The 24,969-nt window shown below is 43.5% G+C and overlaps 1 long non-coding RNA gene across 2 annotated transcripts in view; it reads left to right on the top strand.

The window, feature by feature from the left end:
• Positions 1-24,620, top strand: part of LOC106725832 — a 48,742-nt gene extending 24,122 nt beyond the window's left edge. Inside the window, exon 3 of one of the 2 annotated variants that reach the window (XR_001361812.1) lies at positions 24,410-24,620. This is a non-coding gene — a long non-coding RNA (uncharacterized LOC106725832). Of the gene's footprint in view, positions 1-7,460; positions 7,488-24,409 lie in introns of those variants that run through there. The other variant, XR_001361813.1, reaches the window with a different exon arrangement.
• Positions 24,621-24,969: the final 349 nt, after the last annotated feature.

The following is a 24,969-nucleotide window of genomic DNA, read 5'->3' as shown; positions in this document are numbered from 1 at the left end:
GGCGGTGGGGAGGCAGAATAGGCCCTTGATGTCAGGGAGGGGTGGGACCTGAGCACTTGGCGCAGAGGGATAGGACAGGCTCCATGGGAGGGAACAGAGCAGAGCTGTGCTCACACTCAGCCTCAGACTTCAGTTTCCTGGTGTGTCAGGTGGTCCTCCCTGCCTTCACCGGGTTGCAAGGTCAGCTCAAAAGACTGAGAGCCTCCAGGGTGGTTGGGAAGGCAGTTGGGGAGGGGAGGTCAGTGAGGCCAGTGGGCGAGTGGGTTGGCTGGAGGTGGGGCAGCAGGGCTCCCAGATTGGCTGGATTCAACAGGGCGGGGCTAACCTTTGAAAGGTGCGAGGGGGAGTGTAAGGGAGTGTGCACTCGCGTGTGCCACCAGCCTGCCGGCTTTACTCTTGCACGGCGACTGTGGTGGCAGCGGCGGTTACTACCCGAGCCCAGACAGAGCAGAGGCCGTGGAGCAGAAGGACATCCCGGCATCCCAATACCAGATGGCGTGGCCCGCGGGTCATGACCAAAGGGGAGGGTGCCGAGAGCGGCTCCACAATGGGGCTGCTGCCTACAGGCATCCTCCAAGTGGGTGAACGCCAGGCCCAGGGAAGGTGAGAACCTGGCATCTGGTGGAGGGCAAGGGGCGGCAGCATCCGCGGAGCATGCGAGGTGTCGGGGGCAGTGGACATGGCCCTGATGGCAGGCTAGGCCTAGGGGACCCTACACGCACACGATTTAATCATGCGCTGGGCCTCTAGTGTTTTTAATAAAATCCAAATTCTTTACTATGGCTTAAAAACTCAACATGATCTGGTCCCTGCATTTCCTACATCATCCCATTATTTCTTCTCATCCCCTCTTACCTACTAAGGTCAACCATAATGACCCTCTATCTGTTCTTAAAACATGTACATATGTCATATTAAGGGTCTTTTCCCTCCCACTTAGAGATTTTCTAACTGGCATGCTGCTTCCTCTCCCCAGCCTGTTCCAACCCACCCCTCCCCCCAGTCTTTACAAGGCTGGCTCTTTTTCCCCCTTTAGAATTCAGCTTAACTGCCATCTTTCAAATAGACCAACCCTGATCATCAACACTAAGGCATCTACTCAGCCACTTTCTGTCATCAATCTACTTCAATCCCCTGCATAGCTCTTGACACAACCTAATGTTGCCCCCTTTTATTTATTTGTTTCTTTGTCTATAGTTTGTCTCCCATCTCCCATGAGAATGATAGTTCTAGAATGATATTTTGTCTGTCCTGTTCACTACTACATCTCCAGCATCTACAATATTGTCTGGCATATAGTATGTGCTCAAGAAATATTGGGGGTGATGAAAGAGTCTGACCTGATCCTTTAGGACTTAATTTTTTCTTTCTCCTTAATTTAATTGGCAAACAAACAAACAAACAAAACCGCTTAGCAGTAATGTAATTTGGTTCCTTCTCTTTAACAATTCCCTGAAACATAAGGTAACATACTACTTGGAATGGACATAATGGGAAATAACTGCTAGAGAATTTCCATTTGCATTGGTTGCTTAAACAAAATTCAGAACAAAAAACTAAGACTTCAGGAGCAAAAAGTTCAGATTGCATAGCAATTAATTATTTTGATGGTTCCTTTTATGGCAATAACTTTACCATGTAACCTTTTCTTATAAAAATTTTTTAAATAAAAAAAAAATCAAACCAAATTGTAATGAAGGGTTTACGATGAAAAACAACAGTCATCTGCCCTTCCCACCCCCTTCCCCCACCTCCTGTTCTGTTGCTGAGAGACATCTACTTTTATCTTTTTTCTGCTTTTAGTTCTAAAGCATCTCTAACTATATTCTTACACAATTTCTCCTTGACTTATCCACTTCAGACATTATCTTCTGACTTCTGGCTATGATGGATGAGGCTCTAGCTCTTTACAGTTCTCTTTCATGTTGCGGGTTTCCTCGGTATCTGGGGCTTCTTGGTTGTCATTCATATGTGAGAATGAAGGACAAAGAAGTATATTTGGGGGCTCTGTGTTTATGGGTGGTCACTGGAAGGATTTGGTTAGTTACAATAAGGGCTGGGGTGGGGCTGGCCACCGTGCTATGGGATTCTGAAATGCCAGGATGCTGGAGCTTTCTTTACTCTGGGGCACCATCAACAACCCTTGCTGCTTCTGTTCTGGAAATGAGATTTCCTCCTCAACTCTCTTCTCATCTCCCCTGGTCCCTTCCCTTCCTCTCTCCTCTCTTTCTCTCTCCCCTCTCTAGCCTCAGGACGGAAAGCCTGGTTGCAGGCCATTTTGTCAGCTGAGGTGGGGGAGGAGCTTAGAGTGTCCTTCACCATTCTGTATACAGATTTTGAATTAATTTCTTACTTTGTGCTTTCATCACCCACCTTGTCTGCTGTCTCCAAGTCATGACCCTCTCCAGAAAGTTCTAAGAGGTCAAGACTCCTCCTCTGCCGCTTGCTTTGCTAGCTCATTCACTTTAATTGACCTTTAGCTTTTCAGAAATGGGCTGAAATTCTTCCTTTGCCTAAGGATTCCTCCCATGTCATCCTTATTGGGGGTTAGTACCTTTAACAAATGCTTTTGAGTGGGTTCTTATAAAGAAGAGAAGGTGAATGCATGAGCTCCTCTGTGATGTCTAATCACAAAATTTTGACTCTTACTTAAAAACTTACTCTTATGCTGTTCAATTTGGATCTTTTTCATTTCCTTTAAAGATAATTATTCTATAGATTTTTGCTCTAGTAAGCTCAAGGTGTCCCTTGTTCAGCTGCAATAAGATACATTCCTCTTCACTTTCTCTGCAGTCCCACTCCCAGAGCTCCACCTAAGCAGGTGGTCTGAAAGTCTTTTCCCCAACTTGCAAGTTCTTGCTTATTTTCATGTGCTTATTTGCACTGCCAACTTGATGCCATCAGCACATTTTCTGGGAGCCTTTGATCATCGTAGCAAACTGGGTTTCTTTCATCAAGTCTGAGGCTTCCTGATGGTGGAGTCACCTTGTCAAACTGGGGGATTCCCAAGCATGTGAATGATGATTTCCTAATGAAGCAGGGTTCCTTATTGACAGCACTGCCTCCCCAGTCAGGTTGGAGGCATTCTGTTTACTGTGACATCTCTTCTAGGACTAAGAAGTCTGAGATTTATGGACATATGTGAATCATACAAATAGTGGTGGGAGTGGGGTTGGGAACAGGGCAGTCAGGTGACACAAGCCCAATACTGGTAAATATGCAGCAATGGCAAATAAGACAGTTACATTATAAATGTATTTTGGAATCATATGCAGCCATTAAAATCTTGAGTTGTAAAAGACTTAACAATATGGAAAACCTATAAAACTTTATGTGTGGTATGATTCCATTTTAATTAAAATACATTATACATATATATATATTTCTTATAAATGCATGTTTTTGTAAGTACTGTCAGAATGGTATAATAAGCGAGCTTGTTTTTCTATTCTGGATTTTTTATGTATAATTTTTCAATACAAGCTCACTTGCTTAATGGTAAAAATGTAGAAAAAAATATACATATTTTACACCAGAGCTTGCAAAGCCAGATTCTTGCAGAATTCAGAAATGCAACAAAAATGAGTAAAGTAGGCTGGGTGTAAGAAAAATCAACTGCCAGAAATGTAATCAAACTTTCTTTCATTTTTACTTGACCATGGCATAAACACATAACATAATATAAACATATATGATATTGGTGGTTATATATTAAGTTTGAAATAGAAAAACACAGCATTTGAAGAAAATAGGAATATTAAATTAATTTTTTTCTTTCATAACTCATTACTTCTTTGCTTTAGAAACAGAAATGTGATGCTTTTTCTTTTGCCCCACATGTCAATGTCTGGTCTTGTATTTCATGTTGCGATGTGCTACATAGAATTCAGCCTTGAATCCTTTAACTGAGAGCAATCATTTTTTTTCTTTTTTCTTTTTGGTTTCATAATGGAAAACAGCTGTTCATGGCTGAACATGGATAGAATCTTTGTGTGATGGTTTTTATATTTAGGGTAACTACTCCTGAGATATTCGTAGAATTTTGGCATTTTAATGTTGCAAAACTTAGTTTTGGGGACTCAATTGTGGTTCAAAAATTCTATTAATGGCACAATATTAATAAAGGAAGGTGAGTCAAATAACAGGAGTTTATTTTCATAAAATTAGAGCCTTTTTTTGGAATCCTGTTTTCAACCCCACAATGTTAGGAGAGCAGTTTAAGTGATCTCTTTCATTTCTGAAAATTGATTTCAGCACAGGAAAGTGGGCCAGATTACTCTTTGCCAACTGAGTTTCCCGAAGACATAATTTCACTAAGAATGAACAAACTCAATAGCCCACTTGCATACTTGTGAAGATTCTTGCAGAGAAGTACCCAAATGGTTAGATGGCTTGTGATATTTACCAAAAAGATCAATAGATTGATCCAATATTTGTTGGTGAGTTGGGGTAAATAAATATATTTTGTTGGATGTCAAAAAACAAGTTAATAATTTTTGAACTGCTCTTCCCAGCTGCAAAGACAAGACTTCAACATTACCCACCAACTGCCTTTAATTTATTAGAATACATGCATGTTATGACTATTAAGTATCCAGTGCATCAAGCAGAGCATTGAAATTCCTATACTTTCAGTCATGGGAGTGAATCCAATTTACTAGGCCCATGATATGTTCTACTTTAACTTATTAGTACAAAGCAATTCCTGGTAAATCATTTAGGTGCCATGGTTGTGCAATATTTGCCACTTTGGATTTAAGTTTGAAAACAGGGTCAGTGTTAATGCTGACCATCTCAGGAGCTCTGTTTCATAGCCTGGCTTACTAATTTTGACCTGTCTGCTTTACATTTTTCATGACTACTCAACACACAAAGCTAACCCATTTCCTGAAGTTGTGCCTGTGATGGACACCATGCCCAAAAATTCTCCAATCATGTCCAAGTCTTTTTGGAACCATAAATAAATATAGCTGACTGGGTGGTATTATTTTAACTGGGCTCTCATAAGCTTCCCTAGGAAATGCCACAAATGATTGAACTTTTTCATACAACCTGTCCTGTAAGTTCTCAGCCATGTCATCATCTTGCTGAGCAATAGCATTTCTGTTTAGTCTTCCATTTGCAAATACTTGTTTTTCTTCAAGGCATGAATTCCCTTTGTCCTCAGTAGATATTCTTACAAACCTACCATTCATGAAAGGTTTCAATGCCTGAGCAGTATTCTCAACTATTTTACTCCACGACTTCATTTCATAGTTGCATCACTTGTTTTATTTGCATTGAAAAATAAAACATGTTAAACCATCAGTCCTTTGTTTTTAGATGAAGTTTCCACATACTGGTCACTGGATTTTTTTTTATACTGACACATTTTATTTGCTTGTCAACTCAGAAGAGTATTTTTAACATCTGAAAAAAAAAGGGAAAAAAGCTACTTTCAGTTTTTAAGAAAAAAGAGCATATTCTCTGGTGCTCTTTTGTCTCTCCCCTTTTAAAAAATATATGTTTATTGATTTCAGAGAATAAAGGAAAGGAAGAGAGATAGAAACATTAATGATGAGAGAGAATTGTTGGTAGGCTGCCTCCTGCACACCTCACACCGAGGATCAAGCCTGCAATCTGGCATGTGCCCTGACTGGGAATCGAACCAAGACCTCCTGGTTCATAGGTCGATGTTCAACCACTGAGCCATGCTGTCTGGACTGTCCCCCCATTTTAATGGAGTTACGGCCACAGGTTGATGCTCAACCACTGAGCCATGCTGTCTGGACTGTCCCCCCCATTTTAATGGAGTTACGGATATTAAAGAAAAGTTACTTTCTTCTTAACTCTATTATAAGAAAACCATATCCAAGGTGATGATAAATGACTACTGACCCTCAGTCTCAGTTACATGAAGAGAACGAGGAGTAGTGGGAGGAGGGCACTGTAGAAAACCACTCAGCTCCAGTAGATTTATCCCTTGCTGGAATGTGGTTCAGATGTTGCCAGATCTAAATTTTTATAACGTCAAAAAAGTATAATATACATATTCAAAAGTGGATCTATTTTAAGTGTATAGATTGATGAATTTTTCACAAATGGAACATGGAACGATAACCCACAGCTAGATCAAGAAACAGAACAGTATCAGGCCCCACAGGTGGTACCTTCACACTTTCTTCCAGTTGAGATCATTTACTTTCTTAAGAAAAAATTCTGGATTCATATGTCTACTCTCATTTCTAAATTTTGTCAAGTAATTCAAAACATTTAAAAACCCTGTGGCCAAACTAAATACATCTTCTAGCCAGAGCAGCCCAGAGGACTCCAATTGGGAGTCTTGTTTTTTTTTTTTTTTTATGTTTGGCAGCCCATACCAGTCTTCCTTTATCTAGTGGGGTGGGTAACCATGTTTGCGCTACATGATCCCGGTCATGATTGACTAGGGTCTTTCTCTGGGATTTTGGAAGCAAGACTCTTCAGCTTGGTAATGGTATGGAAGTGGGAGCTTCTGTAGCTCTGGAGCTGGAGCAGGCCCTATTCTACCAAGTCCATTTAGGAAGAGAGAAAGCTGGTGCCCAGAGAGAAAACTGAAGCAGATGTACAGAGAGAAAACATATGGCAAGAGAGAGTAAGAGAATGGGAGAAGCTGCCTTGGTTTCCCCAATAGCTTTCAAGTTTCCCAATTCTTGGTTCTACCCCCTCTGCAGCCAGGATATGCTAGGGACTGAGAAACTAATTAGGCATGTAAGCTTCTCTAAGAGTTCAGGAGGAACAATCAGATGGGTAACTCACAGCAAGAGATGCAGGTGACAGACACTGGCTGGCAGTCAAGTGGGCAGTGGTCACCATGTGACAGCTCTGTCCACACAGAGCCAGGCCTAAGCCTGATCTGGGGAAGGTAGGGAGGAAGCCTGGCAGGCAAGCAGAAGCTAGAAGTTCCTTCAGGTGAACTCATAACAGGGGTTTAAGAAATGCTTGAGATTGGATAATTATTCCCAATTCTTTACTCCCTCCCTGTAATAGAATTATACATCCATGTCCTTTGCTGTAGGACTTTGCACACAGCCTACTAGAATAAGTGGAGCATATATTCTCATCCATTTGACTTTGGGTTTGGCTAGTTGACTTGCTTTGGCCAATGGAATATGGGTGGACTTGGTAATGGCCAGTTATGAGTTGAGGTCTTAAGAGTCACAGGAAAGCCCGTCCGGTGTTCTTAGTGGTTGAGCATTGACCTATGAACCAGGAGGTCACAATTAGATTACCAGTCAAGGCACATGCCTGGGCTGTGGGCTTAATCCCTAGTGTGGGACATCCAGGAGGCAGCCAGTCAATGATTCTCTCTCATCATTGATGTTTCTATCTCTCCCTCTCCCTTCCTCTCTGAAATCAATAAAAATATATTTTAAAAAAAGAGTCACAGGAAGTTTCCACTAATGTTTTTCTTGTGCTTCTTTCATTGTGTAATGCCCCAGGTAGCTGCTGGGCCCAGAATGAGTGACATGTGAAACTCATCTGTACCTGACCCACAGCCTGACTCAGAGCTACTTCACCCAACCCACAGACTGTGAGAAAAAGAACTGTTTGTTTTTCATAAGCCACTAGGGTTTGAGGATTGTTTATTACATAGTATTATCACAGAAATAGTGGACTAATACAGAGGAGAACTGGATTCTGGGTAAAATTAGGGACTAGGAGTCAAGGCAGAAGTTTGGTTGTATCAGAGTGGACCAAGCCTGGAGTGGGGAGGGGAGTCAGAGGCAACATGAGCTGTGATGTGGACTTTTAGAGGTCATTGCAAAGGGCACCAGATTCATGTCCTGATTGGAAGAAGGAAATGAGAGTGGTCTGGGGGAAATGGCTGTCACCTCATTGATCATCTGGCTTGAAGGAAAATCAGGAAGAACATAAGAGCCAAGCAGTTAGAACTGAGCTGGTGACATTGTTCTAAGCCATTGGGCCTGCTCAACTTTATACACCCCTCCCTCCCTAGCTTGATTGCATTGACTCAGGAGCTATGAACACAGGTGAATGTAGCTCTGAGGATCTTGGGAAAGTAGTAGCAGGAAAAATGTGGCAGGGGAGGATAATCCCAGTATTGCAGCACCAATGCTTAAAGAAGTGTGTGTATTTGTGTGTGTGTGTCTATATACATGGATCATCTATATATATAAAAGCCTAAGCAACTGTTATGACTGGTCAACCGGCTGCTATGACACACACTGACCACCAGGGGGCAGACACTCAACACAGGAGCTGCCCCCTGGTGGTCAGTGCACTCCCACAGCCAACCTCCTGCAGACGGCCAACCTCCCACAGTCCTGGGGCTGGCTGACTGCGGGGAGGAACCGCGGGAGGTTAGCTGGCCCCGATTGCTGGCCAGGCTGAGGGACCTCACCTGTGCATGAATTCATGCACCGGGCCTCTAGTCTTTTATAAACCTGAGAGTTGCTTTCTGTTCACCTCTTGCTAACAGCTCAACCTGGAGTGGGCTTGAGGCTGGGACACTATTACATATCCTGATCACATTCACCAGCTGTCTAAGAACATGCAGCCTCAGATGAAGTCTGTGAAACCATAGACCAGTGGGACAACTGGATGAGGAGGGCAGAATGTGGTGGCCAGTGGCTTGCATTGCCATAGCAGGGATGCTGGGCAGGAGCACAGAGGATGTTTCTGATACTTTTTCTTTTCAAAAAAGTTTATTGATTTAAGAAAAGAAGGGAGGGGGGAGGGAGATAGAAACATCAATGATGGGAGAATCATTGATCAGCTGCCTCCTGCATGTCCCTTACTGGGGATTGAGCCCACAACCCGGGCATGTGCCTTGACTGGGAATCGAACTGTGACCTCCTGGTTCATAGGTCAATGCTCAACCACTGAGAACACCAGCCGGGCTGATTTTCTTTCTTGAATTTCCCCCTCCAGGGGTTTCCAAGCTTAGGAAGCTCTTGTCATCTCCTAATTGAGGCAGATGAAGATGGGAGTTCTGCAAAAAGGCGTTTCCACTTAATCAAGGCCAGTCATACCCAAGCTCTAGGATTAGGCAGAGATCTGCAGATCTGCACAGTTGCTTGGGCAGCCTGTTTTCTGTCTTCACTACCTTGTTATCTGGCCGTTCTCTGAATTCCTGTAGCTCTTCCAGGACTCAAACAATGAGATTAACAGTTATCATTTTTGAATGCCTACCATATGCTAGGCTTTCTAGTGGATCTGTTACAAATATTTTTGATAATAACAACACCAAAGATGACTAATATTTATTAAGCATTTACTATGTGCTAGGCATGGTGCCAAGCCCTGTACACGTATTAATTCATGGAGAATCTTCACAATGAGGCAACGTGGGCCTCATTATTCTTACACACAAATAATAAATGGTGGAGTCAGGATTTGGATCTAGATTGGTCTGACTCTGCGGCCTCAGATTCATGATGCTGTCTTGCTTGGTCTTGTGCTATGAGCCATGCCAAAGTACTCTTCTATTATCAAGATGGTCTGGGGCAGATATGAAGGGCTGGGACATGGATTTGTAGGGTGAGCACAGTGTGGTGGCCATTCCACGGTAGGACTCAGAGAGTAGTTCACAATAGAGTCAGGGATAAGGTCCAACAGAAAGCATGGTGAGGCCCCAAAAGTTGAGTGGAGTAGAGAGATGGACCATCCAGGTGCCACCAGATGTCCTGGCAGACAGTTGGGCTGTGCAGAAAGCCTCCCAACAGGGAACAGAGCCTGGGTGCTGGGCAAGGATGCAGGGGCAGGATACCTGGCTCTGGAGGAAATGGCACCAGCCAGGGCACAGCCTCGAGTTCAGGCTCTGCCTCTACTAACTTTTAGGCAAGTTACTTACATCCCGAACTTCAGTTTCTTCATGTGTAAATGGAGATAATAATATTACTTGGAATGGAGCTAAGTGGCCTCAGTCCTATACGGAGGAAGGTGGTTAAACTGGAAGCAGATCCTGCTCATTTCACGCACGGGTTGTGGGATCCTGGCCCCTTACAGCTGAATGGCTCTTGCTCAGGGCTTTGAACCCCAGTTTAATGCTCTTTCAATGATACGGTGCTGCTGGTAAGTAAACAAACACCTGACAAAATGTGGACAACCGTGTGACTGGCACATGCCCCTAGTGATTTTTAAACATCTCTGCATATTCTTTGACACTCCTCCCATCAAAGATAGCATCAAATTTCTCTTCCCTTGAACACGAGTCAGCCTTAGTGACTGGCTTCTAAGGAAGAGAATGTGGTAAAAGTGATGCTGTCTTTTTTTTTTTTTCCAAGGCTGGGCTAGAAAAGGTGACGCAGCTTTCCCCTGGCTCTGTCTATTGGGATTCTCACCTTGGAACCAGTTGCCATGTTAGGAGGAAGCTCAGGCCACATGAAGTGTTTGGACCAACAGCCTAATCTAAGGTCCTAGCTGACAGCCAGTGCCAATCACCAGACAATGAGGGAGCTAGACTTCAGATGATCTGGTCTAGTGTTGGAGCCATCCTAGCTGACACCAAGCGGAGCAGGCATGAACTATTCCCACAAAGCCCTGCCCAATTACTGATGAATGAACAAAGTAAGTGTTGCTGCTTAAAGCCATTACATTGTGAGGTTGCTTGTTATGCAGCAATAAATAAGTAAAACATGCACATACATAGCGGAGCACAGAAGAGAAGCAGTCGGACACAGTGTTTAAGACAGCGGTTCTCAACCTGTGGGTCGGGACCCCTTTGGCGGTCGAACGACCCTTTCACAGGGGTCGCCTAAATATCTGATATCCTGCATATCAGATATTTACATTACAATTCATAACAGTAGCAACATTACAGTTATGAAGTAGCAACGAAAATAATTTTATGGTTGGGTCACAACATGAGGACCTGTATTTAAAGGGCCAGAAGGTTGAGAACCACTGGTTTAAGAGCTTGTATTCTGGAGTTAGGCCAGTGACTCCCAAATTATAGCTGTCTTATTTGTTTGCTGGGTAAGTCTCATAACATCTTGAGACTGTTTTGCCCTCTATAAGATGGTGATAATAACAATATTAATCTTATAGGTTGTTTGTTGCATGAAGTTGCTAGGGCTGCTATAACAAAACACTATAGGCTTAAAAAACAACATTTCTCACAGTTCTTCAGGCTAGAAGTCCAAAATCATGGTGTTAGTAAGGGTGTTTGGTTTCCCCTGAGGCCTCTCTTCTTGGAAGATGGCTGCCTTCTCGCTGTGCTCTCACATAGTCTTTGCTCCATGGGCACATCTGTCTGTGCCTACAGATCTTCTTTTAAGGAATCCAGACAGATTGGATCAGGGCCCACCCTAAAGACCTCATTTTCACTGAAGTACCTCTTTAAAAACCCTGTCTCCAAATACTGTCATGTTCTGATGTCCTGGGGGTTAGGGCATTAACATGATTTTTTTAAGGTGGGGATGCAGGGGGACACAACTCAGCCCATAATAGTTTTCATGAGGATCAAATGCAATAAAACAAATATAAAGAATAGGTTAGCACCTGGCTGGCATGGCTCAGTGGTTGAGCGTTGACCTATGAACCAAGAGGTCACGGTTCAATTCCCTGTCGGGGCCCATGCCTAGGTTTCAGGCTTGATCCCCAGTGCGGGGTGTGGAGAAGGCAGCTGTTCAATGATTCTCTCTTATCACTGATGTTTCTATCTCTCTCTCTCCCTCTCCCTTCCTCTCTGAAATCAATAAAAATATATTTTTTTAAAAAAGAATAGGTTACTGGTGCACATCATGGAATGTGCTTAATAAATAACGGCATGACTGTTACACGTATGACATCAACATGATTATACCTGACATGTGCAAAAGGAATAACACCACTGTGTATGCCCCAGGTGAAATTGTATATTTCTGTCACTTGGATGATAAGAGAAGGCAGCTCCCTACTAATCACAGTTTGTCCCCTAGGCCTCCAGCCTGGCCCCTCAGCTTAGTGATGGCAGCCAGAGAGCGGCTGAGCAGGCTCCTCTGAAGGGAGGAACCAGCAGCATTTCCTGACCCTCCGGAGACAGCTGCTTTCTTTGGCAGCCCTTGAGAGGGGCTCTGCTTGGGCCTGGGAGGAGATCCCAGGGTGATCCCCAGGAAGGAGAGGCTGGCTGTGTAAAAACCAGAAGTCACTGTCCATCTGAAATTGCCCGGTGTTCCAGAGCTGACCCCTGGAGTCATTCCCACTGGAGGCAATTTGGAAAAGGTATTTTAGAAAGTCCCGATGCAGAAAACCTTTCTGCCAAGTCCTTTGTTTTCCTAATGTTGCCGCAGTGTCTGGAGCTGAATTTTAAAAATGGCATTTTCCTGGAAAGGACTTCTTGGTCTTTTTTGGAAATGTCTCATGTAAAACAAGATCACCAGTGGGCTGGTGAGTCTGGTCTCCCAGGAGCGAGCTTGGGAAATGGGGGCTGGGGCTGGGGGAGACAGGGTGGGAAAGGAAACAAAAACAGAGCGGAGGGAAAGCAGGACATGACAAAGGGGCCAACATTCCTGTGCTAGAAATAGGCTCAGAGCTCAGGATTCATTCCAGTGGGTCAGGCATTGTGGTGGGGAGGGAACGAAGGGAAGGGAGCCCCGACCCTGATGGCGGGCCTGTGGGAATGTCCCCTGAGAGCCTGTTGGCAGCAGTGCTCACAGCCTCCATTCATCACAGAAACGAACCTGGGCCCGCCGTTTCCCTCCCTCCTTGGTCTTGCCTGGGTGGGAGGGCAAGAGATATACTAGTAGCTGACTCGGACCAGGGCATTCTGAGGGTAGAGGCCAGGCCCCTCCATTAGATTTGATTTACTTCCTGAGGAGAGGGACTGTAACATTCATTCTAGCAGTTCTGACTTAGTCCATTCGGGCTGCTATAACAAACAAGCATAGATGGGGTCGTTATAAACAACAAAATTTATTCCTCACAGCCCTGCAGGCTGGAAGGTCCAAGATCAAGGCCCAGGCAGGTTCAGCATCTGGTTCATAGATGGCTGCCTTTTCTTTGTGCCCTCACATGATGGAAGGGGTGAGGGAGCTCTCCTCCAATGGGATAAAGGCACTAATCTCATTCACAAGGGCTTCATTCTCATGACCTAAAGACCTCCCAAAGACCCCACCTCCTAACACCATCACATTGGGGGTTAAGATTTTAACAAGAAATTAGAGGGGTGGGGACACAAACTTTCAGTCCGTCACAGGCTCTATGAGGGTAGGGCTGTGTTTCCCTATCAGATGGGAGGATTCCCAAGTACAGGGACCTTGTTCTTCCTAGACCTAAAGACTCTCTGTAGCTAGGGAGCTTATCCCCTTTCCTGTATGTGTCCCAGAACCCAGAATGTAGGAGAAGTTTTGGTTTATGGATCTGGCGGACTGGGTGACCTACTCACTGTCATGGTTCTCTACCCTTGTAGGCAGCATAGGCAAGATGTGCTGACTGGAAGGCCCCTCCATGGCAGGCCATCCACCATCTCCCTCCAGGCCCTTTGCCAGGGCAGTAACTGTGGCCAAGTGGAATTTCTGTGGCAGAAACTCTTGGAAGCTCTTTGCAGAGCTGGCTTCCATTCTCTGGGCTTTTATGTTACTACTCTTCTGTCCATTCTTCACTCCACCCTTGTCTCTCTCAGTGCCACCTCAAGTCTCCTGGGTTCGTGTTGACTCTGGGCATCAGAATGGAGTAAGGACAAAGAGAAGAGGAATGGGCATGTCAGAATCCACCTATTGATGACAGTTCTGTATCAGGCTCTGCTCTAAGCATTCGGTCAATAGGAATGAACAAAACAGACATGATTCCTGCCCTCATGGAGCTAAGGGTCAGATACCTGCACATGCCAGCAACAGCCTCATTGAGGGTCATACAGATTCTGCAAAGCCTCCATGATTATGAAGCTCTCCTAGCCAAGACAGCCCATTTCAATTTTGGACTCATTTGTCTGAGTCTGCTTTCAGATAAAATCTTTTACAATGATGGTGGATTTGTTAATTTCCTTCTTTCCTTTTCTTATTCTTTCTTTTTTTCTTTCTGCTTTGTTGTTAGGTATATTTAAATTTGTGTTTAAATATTGTTGTGTTTTCCTGCAGAATTCTTCTTTTTATTGTTTTGTAATCATTTCCTTTATTTTTTTCCCTGAGTGTAATATTGCTTCATCATTTGTTCTTTTAGATAATGATTGCTTGGTGTATTTTTCCTAATCTCATTAATTTCAGTCTTCCTCTGTTCTAGCTAGTGGACAATTAAAACATGGATCTATGAGAAAGAAACAAAAAGTTGGATTTCTTGTTTGATCTTAACATTTATATCTTTTAACAGGTAGTTTTAATCCTTTCATTTATATTTACTGTTGGAATCCAGTTATTATTGGTATATATTGATATCTTAATGTTTTTGTTTTAATCTCATATTCTTTACTTCTCTTCTGTCTCCTATTATATTGACTGAGTTTTCTTTATTTCATCCTTTTCTCTTTTACTGTTTTGAAAGTCACCATGTTCACATTCTCTTCTTTTAGTTGTTATCCTGAAGTTTTTAACATGTTGTGCAATTTAGGATTGCATTTGGCTTCAAATAATAGAAAATGAAGTAAATATCAAGGGGTTTATTTTGTAATGAGAAGGCCAGAGGTAAGTAGTCCAGAGCTACTGCACCTCTTTAAGGGTGTTATCAAGCACCCAGGTTCTTTTCATCATCTGTTTCTCCCATCCTTAGTATGTGACTTTGTCTTCCCTTCATGGTCCTAAGGTGCCTACTAAGTAATGTGTCCTCATTCTAGATAGAAGAGCAAAGGGGAAAGGGGAAGGTGCTCTTCCTAGTAGCCTACTAGTATATTGAGTCTATATTTCATTGGCCAGAGCTACAACACATTGCGTTGCTACCCTAGCTGCAAGGGCTTCTGGAAAGGTCAGTATTTTAACCTGCTGTCCTGTCTTGAAGATTTCAGACTCGTCAGTCCCCATAATTGCATGAGGCAGCTCCTTAAAATAAATTGATATCTCTTTCTCTCTCCATATCTATATATCTATATACCTATATACCTATATATCTATATATCTATCCACATCTATCTATCATCTATCTATCTATCTATCTATCTATCTATCTATCTATCTATCTATATCTTATTGTTTCTGTTTCTCTGGAGAAGCTTGAGTAATATACCAGGTAAGGAGTATAAATTTTGCGGGCACACATGTGTTTGGTGATGACTTGAGGTTTTGTTTCTCTGGGGTAGTTTTCTTTCCTTACCCGAAACTCTGAAAAGAGACCTGTATCACAGTGGTTTCCTGGGCTTGTGAGTGGAACTTAAATTGAAGCAACTGTCCTCTCAAGGTCTCCACTTAATGTTTCTAGAGTCTTCATTACAGGGCCCCACAGCTCCACCTTTTGCTCTTTTAGGGGCATTAAAACCCCACCTTCCTCTCCAGGGGTGGGCAAACTTTTTGACTCGAGGGCCACAATGGGTTCTTAAACTGGACCGGAGGGCCGGAACAAAAGCATGGATGGAGTGTTTGTGTGAACTAATATAAATTCAAAGTAAACATCATTACATAAAAGGGTACGGTCTTTTTTTTTTTTTTTAGTTTTATTCATTTCAAACGGGCCGCATCCGGCCCGCGGGCCGTAGTTTGCCCACGGCTGCTCTAGACATTAGGGCCTATATTTGGGTCAGTATCTCCTTGGGCCATCAAGGCATAAGCTGAAGCTTGCCACCCTGACTATGAGTTCCCTCTTTTTCTTCATTTTTATGAGCTTAGATATATTTGTAAAACAATTTTATTTTGGTATACTTTACCAGTATTTTTATGGGTTTCTGGAGGACTTAGAAGTTCACATTAGTTCATTCTGTAATGTTGTTGGGACCTGAAAACCCAATAGCCTTTAAATTTGCTGAAGACAGCTCTAAGCCCTCTTCACCCAGTTGCCCCTTACATAATAAAGTGTCATTTCCTGATTGTACTCCTCTTATGCTATTCCAGTTTATTCATGTCTTTTTAGGACTTCAGACAGAGCTGGGTTTCTCAAGTGTGGCCAGACCAAAAGGTCAGAGGCCAGTGTCCCTCCACGGTCTGAACACCACACTCCTTTCCATGAGATCTCAGGTCCCAGGAACTCTTTGGGCTCAAACACTACAGTGTTGGCAAAGAATCAGCTTAAAAAAACCCGTAGGGGGTGAAAAAAGAGTAAGAACAGCCATGAGAGGCTGGGAGGGTGTCAAAGAGTAAAACAGGATTTGAGGGAGTTAAAACAAATGAGGTGTGGCCCTGCTTGTATAGCCCTGCAGAGACATTCCACAGCCCCGGCTCAGGATCAATGATGTAATGGCAGAAAACTTCAGGAGACAGCCTCAGTATTTTCTTAATTTATTTAGGTTATTATTTGCCCTTAGTCTACTTTTTTTTTTTCCTCCTCAGTCCTACATTTTTTATTTTTCCCTTCAGGCTGTTGTGTGAGCACCTTAAATCTCTGATTAGGAACCTTGCTGTGCTCTATTTAGTGTGCTTTGTTCTGATAAGCTTGGATTTTATAACTCCCAGGTCTTTTGTAGAAAAGCTGGGGAGCAGGGACCTGTAGTCAGACAGAGATAGTTGCTATGGGATATTCATTTAGTGTAGATCAGGAATTGCACTAGTTATAACCTCAAAGGGGGGCGGGGGTAGAGTGGAGAGAAGAGGTGGGAGGTAGGGTAGGGGGAGTCTGATCAGGTAGAAAGAAACCTGCTATGTGATTTTCCCAAACTCCTTAACCTCTCTGGGTCTCAATTTCTTTATCTCTAAATAGAAAGCATTGACTTTGGCTCCCCTGCCTCAGCTGATCTGAGATGATTCCTCTGGTAGAGAAAAGTCAGTGAGGCAGGGCCACGCTGCTGAGAAGAGAAAATGCTGCATCTCTCTCTTATCATGTAGCTCCGTGTCTCAGAAGGGCAGTTTTTAATTCTTGAAGTAATAATTATAGCAAACTTTTATATGGTGCTCACGATGGGCCTGACACTGTTCTAAACACTTTATAAGCATCTCTCATTTAATCCTCACAGCCCTCCTGTGAGCTAGGTGTAGTTATTATCTTCATGCTACAGGTAAGAAAACAGACACAGAGAAGTTAAGTGACTTGCCCAAGGTCACACAACTAGACCTGCCAGAGCAGGGATTCCAACACTACCCATCTGACTCCAGACTTAGTGCTGTCAGCCCATACACTTAAGAGCTAAGATGCAGGGAGCTTGGGGAGTTTTGAAAAGGCCATGAAGACATTTTCAAAACTCTTGAAAAAAAGAAAGAATAAAGGGGAGAGAGCATGTAATTGGCGCTTTGACTAAGTCTTGATGGAAAGGCTTCTGAGATCTGGGGATGAGAAGACATTAACTAGATCAAGCATGTCAAACTCAAAGGCTAACACAGGCCAAATAAACGAGGCATGCGGCCCACGGGCTGTGAGTTTGACATGCTTGAACTAGATGAAACAGGAGGGAGGAGATTGGCAGGCAGAAAGAGATCAGAATATGTCGAGGGAACACAATGCTGCCAGGAACTGGAAGGCATCTGTTTGCCTGGAGTTCAGGGAGTGAGGGAAAATGGGGCAAAATATGCAGAGCTCTCTTGTGTCTCTTTCCGTCTCAGGTTTCTCAACCTCAATTCTATTGGCATTTAGGGCTGAACAATTCTTTGTTGTGGGTCCTGTCCTGTGCTTTGTAGGATGTTTAGCAGCATCCCTGGCTGTCTACCCACTAGATGCCAATAGAACCACCACTCCCCAAAAGTTGTGATCATCAAAAATGTCTCCAGACATTGTCAAATGTCCCCTGGAGGCAGGGGTGGAAATTGCCCCTGGTTGAGAACCACCTAGCTAGATATTTCACTCATTGGTATCTGTGCTTCCTCAGTGTCTACAAGATGGACCCTGAGTCATGTGGTCACTTTCTAGACACAAACATTGACTTGGGTCTCCTTTGGCCAGGTCATAGCCAGGCCTGACCAGGTAGGTCCAGCCTCCTGGAGACCTTCCTTGGAAATTGTCATGTTTAAAGAGATAGCATCATCAGAGTGGACAATGCTGAAATTAGTGCACTGAACTAGAAAACGAAGTCTGAAGAACTGCATCAGGTTCAGGGCAAAAACAAAGGGGTTCTTCACAACCAGGGCCTCTAAAGTTTCAGTACAACACGATACTTTCCCAACATGCCCAGTTCTCTTTCTCCCCAAACCCATGCAACTGCACAGATCTTAACAAAGCAGCCTTTTACAAAGAAAATTACCTTAAATCAAAAAGAATAGAAACAAGATTCTTGGCATTAATGGTAATAATAACCAGATTCCTGTGAAGGGCTAAAATATTGCTACTTTAGTCATTGATTGTTGTGGGAATTTGTACTTTACAAATTCAATATCAAGCCCTTCTGGAACTTTCTGTGAAGTGTTTTCTGCTGCTGCCAATTAACCCAGGGAAAAGGAGAAAGAGTTGTTTTGTCTAACATGTTTCTTCTACCACTGGGAAAGTGAAGTTCTAGGCGGTCTGCTTTTTCTCTTTGTCTTTTTCTTTTTTTTTAATGGTTTGGAAATATTGCAAATACTATAGTCAGGTCCGTTGAGGTACCCCTAGCAGCATGAGCCTTATCCAGGATCTATCCTGAGCGCTTTGCCTTTGTGTTGTAGGAATTATTTTATTTCTCTTGCCCTCAATCTGCAGGACTTTTAAAAGATGACACAATTGGACTAAAAAACCATAATGCTAGGAAGATTACCAACCAAAAAAATCTTTGCCTTTGTGTTGTAGGAATTATTTTATTTCTCTTGTCCTCAATCTGCGGGACTTTCAAAAGATGACACAATTGGACTAAGAAAAACGTAATGCCAGAAAGATTACCAACAAAAAAAAAAATGAGCATAGCCTTTTTCACATTTCCTTGTCTGTTTCCCTAAATTTTGAACCTCTGACCTGTGACTGCCCATTACCTCTTCTGGATAGCCCAAGTCCTGGCCTGGAGACCACCTCCTCAGAGGAGACCCAGCTCAGAAAGGCATCTTATCTCTTAGCTTGGAGGTCATTCAGGCCAGGTCATGGCCCTGGGTGAAGAGGCAGAGCTGTCTCCCCACGTCATAACTAACTTATAATTATCCATCTCTCCAGCTAAGATATTATCTCTGTTTCACAGTTGGAAAAGTAGCACAGAGTGGTCAACTCAAAATTAGAGTTGGACTTAAGGCAAAAAGCCCGGAATGTCAACGAGAATTGCAATAAGAGTGAATATTTGTGTACGTACTATTAAGTCAGCCGATGTGAGGTACTCTGTATACATGATCTCGTATAATTATCACATCACCTCCATAAGATAAGTACTGTTATTATACTTCTTTTACAGATCAGAAAACATGGCTTAGAAAAATTGAATTATTTGCTACAAGTCATATAACTTCAAAATGGTAGAGCAAGGGTGTTTAGTGTTCCTTGTACCCTCTACCCTTTGCTGCCGCTCTTCACTCCTTTGGAGAATTTATGAAGAAATTTAGAGGGTGTTGTGAGTGTTCCCAGAGAACTCTGCCTTTGGGACACATAGAAGCCTTGAAAAGGCCAAATCTCAAGTATTTTTGAAAAAGTTGACCTCATTCATGGCTCTTGGGCTGTGCTGGGTTGAGCACATTCTCTGCCTCTTATTTTAAACAAAATATATTGATATTCAGGAAAGCTTTATAGTTTAAATTTCAGTTTTATTGATCAAATTATCAACACCTTCATGGCTACTATTTATAAAGATAATATGAATCCTTATGCCTCGGTATCATGATACACTAAGGTGATTTCTCTGGGCTTCAGTTTCCTTACTTGTAAATGAGGCGTTTGGGCAGTTTTTTGACTTTATGGTTGGTGTGCATACACACATACCTAGAAGGCTTCAGTTTCCTTACTTGTAAATGAGGCGTTTGGGCAATTTTGAACTCTATAATCTTTTTTTGACTTTATGGTTGGTGTGCATACACACATGCCTAGAAACTCACTTAAAGACCTGGAGTCCCTAATGTGAGGTGCTAATCATGTTCCATTGACTCCTACATGGTAGAATTATGGTTGTAGGTGGACAATCAACATGCAACTGGAGCCCTTGCCCAGGAGGATGCTGCTTACACACAGTTCCCAGCCTTCACTGTCCTAGGATCTATAAACAGCAAAGGGTAGAAGCCAAACCAGCTGGTTTGCTCTAGGAAGCTCCTGCCCTCCCTGGGAAGAGCATCTGAGTCAGTCTTCCCACTCTGCAGGCAGCAGATAGAACTAAATAGTCTCTCTTCCATGGACCAGAGGTGAAGAGGGCTGCAGGAAGGCCTCCTAGTGGAGTTACCATCCCAGGGCATGAGTTTCCCTGGGATAAGCTTGGAGATGGCCCAAGGGAGGAGGCACATGAAACTCAGAGTGAGTGGGAACTATTAGGATGATTTATCCTGGTTAATTCTGGGGCCTTAGGAAATGCATTGTACTGGAAAGGCACCTCCTCACAAAGGCTGTCAGAACTGATCACACATGTAGGTCAAGGACAATCCAGGGGAGGAAGGACAGGCTTAGCATGTTCATAGTACCAGAGAAAACTTTGCTACAGACTAGGATGGTCCAAAGGTGTAGTGGGAAGCCAAGCCAGTTATTGTCCAAATAATACTGACACAGAAGAGGTAAGGAAAGAAAGAATTAATATTAATGTGGGTCAAATCATGGTTATTGTCCAAATAATACTGACACAGAAGAGGTAAGAAGGAAAGAAAGAATTAATATTAATATGGGTCAAAATCATGGCATCCCAATTGGAGGCAAACTTTGATAGACTTATAAACATTGAAAGGTACTTATTGTGTGGTATAGAGGAGGCGTTAGTTAGCAAACTACAACCCATGGGCCAAATATGGCCTGTTGACCTCTGTAAATACAGTTTATTGAAACATACGTCTGTTCATTTATGTATTGACTATGGCTGCTTTTGTGTTACAACAGCAGAGTTGAGTAGTTGCGATAGAGATCGTGTGGTGTTCAAAGCCTGATATATTTACTCTCTGGTTCTTTATAGGAAAAGTTTGCTGACTTTTGATATAGAGGAAAGAACACATTGTTCTAAGTCCTAGATCCACAACTTCGAATCAACACTCACTTTTATAATCGACCTTTCAAAGTCTTCCCATCTATGAAATGGGGGGGCTATATTATGGGTGTCAATGAAACACTTAACTCACTAGTCACGATAATTTACAATACTAAATAAAATAAGAAATGTGAAAATGCATGTTCAACTAAAAAATTACACAAACACTAAATTATATTAGGGCTGTTTTTGAAGTATTTGGCAAAAAAGAGAAGGCAAAGAAATTTTTTTTTTTCACTAAGTAAAAGTAAAGAAGACATAAATAATAAATGATTGCCAAAGGGCACATGAGCCTTTTTATTTGTGTCAGTTACTGTACATAGTTTTGAGGCAATTTAAGCTGGGCTATTAAAATTAAAGAGAAAGAAATAAAATCCACAGCAACCTTGAGGATGGATTGAAGAAATTAGTTAGGCATGAGCTACAACAGGGAATTGTGGCCGTCGGAGGGGCTGCCGGCTCACCGAGAAGTTGCAGAATGGGACTGGGGGAAAGGAAGACGAACCCAGGAACTACTGCATGGGCTAGATTTATAATAACAACTATGCATTGTTTATCTGAAATTCAAATCTAGCTGGGCATCTTGTATTTTTATTTGCAAAATCTGGCCATTGTTCCCACCATGTGTGGTTCCAGAGGGGTGGGCAATCACAGGGCTCCCCCACCCTCCTGTCACAAACCTTGTCTTAGATTCTAGGTCCCCAAACGCTGAATCTTAAGCAAAAATAAATAAGGAGGAACGAGCCGAACATCTGATGGCAATGGTCTAGATCTAGAAGGACCTCCGAGCTGCCCTGTTTTGTCCTTCCCTAGGCTGGGAGTTCAGCTCTCCTTTTAATTCTGTAAATGATGCCGTTCATTTCCAATTTATCCCTGATTCTGAAACCAGTCAGGGTTGATTTCTGCTGTTTGTTGTCAAAGGACCCTAACCCTGCATCTATGTCTATATCAGCACACCCCAAACAGGATCTAGAACACAGGCAGAACGGAGCATTCTGGACCCGGTATCTGGTGAGTGTTTACATGTGCAATACCATAAAGTAACAGGGAGCGCCTCAGGGCCCTTGAGTAGGGGATGGACGTGATAAAAATGACATTTGCTTTAAAAAAATTACATCTCAAGCTGGCTTGTAAGTGTTTTGGCGGGGGGAAAAGGCTGCAGGATAGCTGGCTGTTCTCAGGGTCCACAGGAGAGGCTGGGGTCTGGCAGGGAAGAGCACATCAGCTCAGAGGAGACTCTTGGATTTTAGAGGCTTTCTGGTCACCGGGAACATCCCAACGGGAGGAGGAAGCGCTCCAAAGGGTCAGGAATGCGGTAACTTGGCCTCTGGTGCCTGCCACCACCCTGGGCTTCCCAGGCCGCTGGAGCCAGCGCAGGGCAGGCAGAGGGGGGCGCAGAGGGAAGGAGCGCTGTTCAGGCGAGCTGCTCTTCCAGTTGGCTCGGAGTCCCCAGCCACTCGGGGGAGGGATGTGGTGAGAGTGGAGCCCATCCAGCAGAAAGTGACAGGGATGATTAAAGGGATGGAAAATCAGGCCCATGAAGAAAGGTTAAAGGGATTGCCGCTATTTAGCCTGGAGAAGAGAGACAGCGACTAATAGCTCCCTGCAAGTCCCTGCACGGTTATTAATAGACGCGTGCTAGGCAGCTGCCCTGCACGTCCAGGGAAGGCAGCGCCCCCCCTGCCCCCACCGCCAGCCCTCCCTCCCCAGGCGGGCCGGGCACCTCCGCAAGGAGGAGAGGGAGCAGCAGGCCCCCCAGGGAGGCAGAGGCATAATTATAAAGGCTCTTTTGTGGTCTCTCCCCAGTGCCCTCTCCCCGCCCCTTTGTTTTTGGCATCTGTCATTATGCGGTGCAAACCACAGCCAGGCCTCTTGACGGCACCTATATCTGCTTTCCTGCCGACTGGGAAGGTAATGTGGCTATAAAATTGACGACTTAGATAAATACCCGTACAAAGGGCAGACTGTGCTGAGCTCTGTGGAGCGTTCTGATGGGTTTCCCCATCTGACTGGACCCGGATAAATCGTCCCATCACCCCCAGCCTAGTGTACTCCATCCGGGCTCCTCTGACCCACTCCCCAGGAGTTCACATTTGCTTGGCCTCCCTGTCGAATTTGTCCCTTTGGCAACTAGAAAAGTCTTCTATTTCTTCCCAGGTCAAATATGTTTAATTTTACTTTTCTTTCTTTTTTTTAAAATGTGGAACTCTTCTCGGCAGATTAGCCTCTTGTTCTCTTGACCAGGCCCCCACAGTCTCTCCCAGAGGAGGTCAAGGGAGCCCGTGGCCTAGGGCTCGTCAGATCCCTGCTGGGGTGACCCAGGGCCTAGGCATGTGGTGACTATCTTCCTGGTGGACATGTAAGGGATATGGTCATGGAAGGAAGTTACGACCCTTCTTACAAGCAAAGGGGAGGGCACAGGAATCCTTGCTTGTGCAAAGAGGTATGCCCATCTCTGAGCTCAATTCCTCTAGAAAAATCAGAACAATTCCTATTATTTTCATTTCCCAGACCTTGAATGTGTCAGGCTTCAGGTTCACTTCCTACATCTTCTCGTCGCCCGGATCTGCAAGTAATTTAACCTTGTTTTCATAGAGTGCAAAGACGTTCCGGTTGTTTACACTGGAGACAAATTTTCCTCAATTGTCGCAACCCTGTTAATGAAATAATGACGCTCTTCCTCATTTAAAGGTAATTTCGGTTGGTATCGTGACAAGGAGGAGGAAAGTGAATGCCCGTTCTGTCCTGCTGTATGAAGGGCAGGCTGTGAGGGCCACATCCACTGCTCCGGGCAGGGCCTTCTCATTTTTCTCACCTGTTCTGGACCTTTGACAGGCAGCTGAGTGAGGCTGTGCCAGGACCCTGTGCAGAGATTGGGTAAACACAGACAGCTCTTGATTAGGGACACTAAAGAGCCTGTATTTGCTGGGGAATGGATGCCAAGGCTGGGCCAGGGTAGATGCTCCTTTGTTTTCAAAATGGATTTGAGGAGCTTGGGGGTGGGTGAAATGGATGAAGGGCCTCAAAAGGTACAAATTCCCAGTGATAAAAAACTCATAGGGATAGAATGTACAGCATGGTGACTATAATTAATCAGACTGTATTGCATATTTGAAAGTTGCTAAGAGAGCAAATCATAGAAGTTCTCATCACAAGAAAAACATTTTGTAACTATGTATGGTAACGAATGCTAACTATTTATTATGGTGATCATTTCCCAACGTGTACAAATATGGAATCATTATGTTGTACACCTGAAACTAATATGATGTTATATGTCAATTACACTTTAATTGCAAACATAAAACAAATTTTAAATAATGGATTTGATTTGCTTTCAAGATTATGAACATCTAATAAACCAGGACCTGCATGTAAGCTGTTTTGTCAAGGTCATATCAGATGAAAGTCAGGACATGTCGTTGGAGCCAATGACTTAAAGGGAAAGGAAGTACACACTGGAGAGACACCAAGATGTGGGAGTGGTCAAAGAGAGTTGGGTGCTCTTAGCTAAGTCCCTTAAGTTCATCAGGGCCCAGATGCCTCATTTATAAAACAGGGTGATTGGATCAAACAACTTCTAAGGCCCTTTCTCCCTTCCCTGTGCTGTGATATAAAGAAATCTGGAGACTTTGTTGTTATTTGCTTCCAAGTCCTTCCACCATGTATTCTAAGAGTAAGTCTAGAGGATGACATTGGGAGGATGGGACCTCTCTTCATTGTCTTTCTGTGTGCTCAGGACAATCAGTGTATTCTGTATTTTTTTAAAAATTAAATTCTTTAGTGTTGAAAGTATTACATATGTCTCCTTTTACCCCATTGACCTCTCCCTGCACGTTCCCATCCCCCAGCACAGGCCCTCACCCCGCTACTATCTGTGTCAATTGGTTATGCTTATATGT

The sequence above is a fragment of the Myotis brandtii genome, unplaced genomic scaffold (genome assembly GCF_000412655.1).
Source record: "Myotis brandtii unplaced genomic scaffold, ASM41265v1 scaffold191, whole genome shotgun sequence".
Taxonomy (NCBI): Eukaryota; Metazoa; Chordata; class Mammalia; order Chiroptera; family Vespertilionidae; genus Myotis; species Myotis brandtii.
The sequence above is the reverse complement of the archived record's forward strand: the minus strand, read 5'-3'. Positions and strand labels throughout refer to the sequence as shown.